The sequence below is a fragment of the Callospermophilus lateralis genome, chromosome 1 (genome assembly GCF_048772815.1).
Source record: "Callospermophilus lateralis isolate mCalLat2 chromosome 1, mCalLat2.hap1, whole genome shotgun sequence".
NCBI lineage: Eukaryota > Metazoa > Chordata > Mammalia > Rodentia > Sciuridae > Callospermophilus > Callospermophilus lateralis.
The window spans coordinates 33,901,188-33,906,332 of NC_135305.1; the positions used below are offsets into that span (position 1 = coordinate 33,901,188).

The following is a 5,145-nucleotide window of genomic DNA, read 5'->3' on the forward strand; positions in this document are numbered from 1 at the left end:
AGCTTTCTTCTCTGAGGCTTTCACAAAAGGAAGAGAAAAATTAAGGATTTATATGTTGCCTCTTGTTGGTTATTTTGCTAGCACAGGATTTCAGCAGCCACTGAAATTGGCTTATAGAGGAGTCTCCAGTCCAGAGATCTATGATGAAGATAGCACTTGAGCCAGAAAAATATTTTAATACACTGGCATTATATAATTGGACACTATCTTTGTTTTTTATAAGCCTTGGAAAGCTGTCCACACACTTGGAGAAGTTGTTTAGAGTAACCCTCCACAACCTGTCAATGTTAGGTAAAATAATGGGCTTTTCTTCAACATGATATTAGGGGATTTGTATGAAGGGCCTCTATTGTGCAGTTGAGATGTTTTCCTCTTCTGTTTATTCTACTTTCCTATCTAGCTGCACAGGAGGTACAGTTAGGAGGAAAGGGGGGAGGCTGGTATGTGCTCTGTCAACCCTTCACCACAAACCCAGCTGCCAAAGCTGAAGCAGCCACACAGAGAGCTAAGGAAACTTAAAAAACTTAATTAAGGGGAAAAAAGCAAACAAAATAATACTATAGTGAATTTACTCAGTGCTGTAGCCTTGCCAGGGAAACCACAGAGTCTGCATTTATATGTTTCTTATATAAGACATATCTAATTAAAACAGGAGACGGGACAACAAGCTTTCTTCTAAGTTCATTTAAATACATGTTTATGTTGTGTTTAAATTCCCTGTGGGGTAATGTAATGACAATCCAAAGGCATAAAAGCAATTTGATTAGGCAGCTAGACCCTTCAAGAATACTTTTAGCCTTAAGTACTTAAGATTCAATCACCCTGCTATACCCAATACAAAAGTTATATCTCCAGGTTGGGCAAGCCCCCAGACCTGAAGACCTAGTTCCCAAGCCTGGGCTGATTGACTTTCACCTTTGCAGTCTCTTTTCTCTACTGCCTTAGTGTTGTAATTAAAAGACTATTCTTGAGCTTTATTTTTGGTCCACTCTTCAATGATTTTAAATGAAGCTTCAATGGGCAAAATTTTGGTTACTTAAAAATCACCTAAAACCTCCACATTATATACATATAAATAATATGAAGGTAAAGTTGGGGGAAGCAACATGTCACTCTGTTAGTTTATCTATGGATTATGTTTTAGAACTGTCCTTATTAAAAAGTGATCTACAGTCCTGAAGCATTAGCATCACCTAGGAGCTGGTTAGAACTGCAGGATCTCAGGCCCCCTCCTGGACTAATTAAAGCTGCACTTGTATTTTAACAAGATAATCAGATGACTAGTGAGACTGTTAAAACATCAATTTAGGATAAAGGTCTTCTGGACAAATCATTCTTCCATCAGGCCCATCTTAAGATATTCTGATATATTAAGATATTCCAATAGGAGCACTATGGGAATCATTCCATGTGCTCAGGTTAGTTTTTTTTCCCCTTGGAATTCTGATTTCCCTTTTTGATCTGATAAATACCTTAGGAGATTGATAAGTAGAATAAAGACAATCACAGCATAAATTTTTAAGCCTCTTCTTTATGTCTAAGTTTAACTTATAATGGTTATGGACTATGACTAGGTATATTTAAAAGTGAGTTAATTTTATACTTATGTACATATTTTATGTATTTAAATGGATATAAATGAACAAAAACTTTCTTTAATAATGTGTACCTTTATATGGCAACATATATAGATTCTATATAGAAAGTTTCTTCTGCCAGAGTAATTGAAATGGTTGTAATTCCATTCTATGTTCATAAAGGAAGAATGCACCTGTCTTCTTCCCCACTTTTTTTTAACATAGATCCTATTTGACCTAACTTTGAAATGTATTTTCCATCACTGGCTGCATATGTTATGACATTCTTACATTTTAAAACAGTCTCAAAAAGAACTTTACTACACTACCTACAAGTTCATTTCAAATCCAGTTAAATAAAATTATTAAATTAAAATTATTTTGTGATATTTTCCCCTAAAATTCAAAGACCTTATGTGCTAATATGTTTGTGAAGAAATCCTATAATCATTCGTTGCCAGAGTCTTATTTATAGAGGGAGAATAAATACTTATTTGTTACTTTTAGTGCAGCCCTACAAATAATTTTTAAGAAGTTACTCTTTCAGAATAATGTAGTTTCTAGGCCTATTCAGGCCCTATTCTTTATTTCATAAGTAAATAATCTCCTTTTCTTATCATCTTATCATTTTTTTCACTTGTCAGTCATATTCAGTCTAATTCAGTATGAGTAAAAGTAATTTAAAGGCTTTCACAGGACAAGTCCAAGACAAAAAAGTTACATGATTGATGCTGAGAGTCTATCAGATACTACAGGATGTATCTTGAATCAGTAAGCTCAGCATGGATTTACAAGAGATTATTATTTTAAGAACAACTCTTGCTGGGCACAGTGGCACACGCCTGTAATACCAGTGACTTGGGAGGCTGAAGCAGGAGGATTGAAAGTTTAAAGCTAGCCCCAGAAATTTAGTAAGGCCCTAAGCAACATAGTAAAAACTTGTCTCAAAATAAAAAATAAAAGGGCTAAGATGTGGCTCAGTGGTTAAGCATCCCTTGGTTTAATCCCTGGTACAAAACAAAAACAACAATAATAACAATAAAAATCCCCAACCAACCAAACAAACAAATAAACAAAAAAACCTTTTCTTGTTACTCAAAGGGAAACCTTCATGCTTTTGTATAGTAGGGGGCTTGGGTATAATCTCTGACTTAAGAATATAGATAGTTAAGTGACATCAGTAACATGGCAGAATAGGAGCTTTCCATAGTCATCTCCCTGGAGAAGCATTAAAATTTAACAACTACTCATGAATGAAACTATCTTTGTTGGAATCTGGAATAGCAGAGAAGTTCCAGAACATTATTGAAGCATAAACAACAACAATAACAAAAAAAACCAAACAAACACTCCCCCCAACAAAATAAAAACAAGAATAGGCATAAAGAGTTAAAAGAACAGTTTCACTTTATCCATGTCACTTTGCCACCAAGGTGCCAATCCTTGGTCCATGATTCCTCCCATAGAAGAAAGGGAGAGTACAAGAAGTACCCAGCTTCCCCAGCCATGTGGGATGCTGTCAAGGACCCACTTCTTTCTCACCATACTCAGAAAATTGAAGTGATAGGCACTGCTGAGTGGTTGGACAAGGCTAGAAATACTAAAGAAAGACTGTGGATTCTACTAACCACTCTGTGTACTCCATTGCAAAGACTGCCAGTGAGCCACTGGGATGTTTTGTTTGTGGAACTCCCTCCCTAATTGGCCCATGGGTACCCCCCAAATGATCAAAGTACCTTGCTTTCTTCCAGTCTGGCTGCTGAACACCCCTCATAGATAGTGAGTGCAAGTACCCTGTAAGATAGCTAGCTCAACTCTGTGTGATTGGGAGAAGACACATGAACTTGAACAGTTTAGGACACTGCCCTCAGGAAAGCAAGCAGGAGACTCTGAACATCTGGCCTGTCTTTGCAAGATCAAGAGAAGGTATACAATCTTAAGAATTCTCCCCAGGCTTGCAGCTGGAGCCAGCATGGTGGCCGAGCACAAGACCAAGTTGTCCAAGAACCTGCTGTGCATGAAGTTCATGCAAAGGGGACTGGACTCGGAAACCAAGAAACAAGTAGAAGAAGAAGAAAAGAAAATAATCAGTGAAGAGCACTGGTACTTGGATTTGCCAAAGCTCAAAGAGAAAGAGAGTGTCATAATAGAGGAGCAGAGCTTCTTGTTATGTGAAGATCTTCTGTATGGAAGAATGTAATTCAGAGGATTTAATCCTGAAGTTGAGAAATTGATGCTTCAGATGAATGCTAAGAACAAAGCAGAAGATGAAGATGAAGATGAAATAGTAGAGCTTGATGTGTCAGATGAGGAAATGGCTAGAAGATATGAGACCTTGGTGGGGACAATTGGAAAAAAGATTGCCAAGTAAAAGAGACGGTGCCAATTATGAAGAAGATGAAAATGGAGACATAAAACCAGTTAAAGCAAAGAAGATGTTCTTAAAGCCCCAAGATTAAAAATGATGCCTTAAAACATGTCTTGGGTGGCTGTAAAAACAGACTTTGGAGCCCATCCCAGTGGCATCTTTTAGCTATTAATACTTGATATTTATTTGTAAAGAGATGTGTAATTTTAGAAATAGACTGTGTTTGAAACAGATGTGTAATGGATGTTATACATCCTTTTCTGAATAAGATTCATCAAAAGCAGAAGTTGAGCCTGAATCTTACAGATGTACATAGGCACAACGTTGCTTCCTAAAGATTTTACCTCGGTTCTTTTTACATAGCTCTCTAGTCACTGACCTTGAATGGATTCCTATATATTAATTCAAGTGTTTAAATTGCCTTTAAGATTATATTTTACTTTAAATTATTAGTCATTTAATCATGTCCAGCCAATTCATACATTCATTTTGGAGTCAAATGTCATAGGAATTTATTATATGTACATTCACCAAGAGCAAACACACCTCTCCAACCTGAAGTATTTTCATGCTACCGGGTCTATCACTTTATGGTATTGTTTTTTGTTTAAGGCATTTAATTTTTTAAAAATGTTCTGTAATAAACATCTGTTTACACACACACACACACACACACACACACACACATAAATAAATAAATAAAAGAATTCTCCCCAGAAGGGAACAAGAGGTGTGTAGCAAGCACATACATAAAAAAGGTCTTTGAGAGCCTTAGAATTCCTAGTCAGGCTGTTTGGTGAAGGCATTTCTGTCCCAAAGCAAATCAATAAGAACTGGTGTGGGTGCCTATTTCTTCAAATGTAAAAATATTAGACTACAAGGAACATGAAATATTAGAAATATTAGACTACAAGGAACATGAAAAGCCAAGGAAACATGAAACCCTGAAAAAAACACATTGATATTCAAGGACTTAACTTCAAATAAATGGAGATAAATTTATTTAATAAATTTAAATAAAAAAGATAAAAAAGAATTCAAAATAATTGTTTAAAGTATTCTCAGGAAGCTACAAGAGAACACAGATAACACAATGAAATCAGAAAAAACAATACATAAACAAACTGAGAGGTACAATAAAGAGATAGGATAAAAAAAGAACCAAACAAAAGTTCTAGAGCTAAAGAATATGATGAATGA

At 35.7% G+C, this 5,145-nt stretch overlaps 1 pseudogene; it reads left to right on the forward strand.

Annotated features, from left to right (window-relative positions):
* The first annotated feature begins 3,549 nt into the window (after window positions 1-3,549).
* Window positions 3,550-4,036, forward strand: LOC143403390 (M-phase phosphoprotein 6 pseudogene; annotated as a pseudogene).
* The last annotated feature ends 1,109 nt before the right edge of the window (window positions 4,037-5,145 follow it).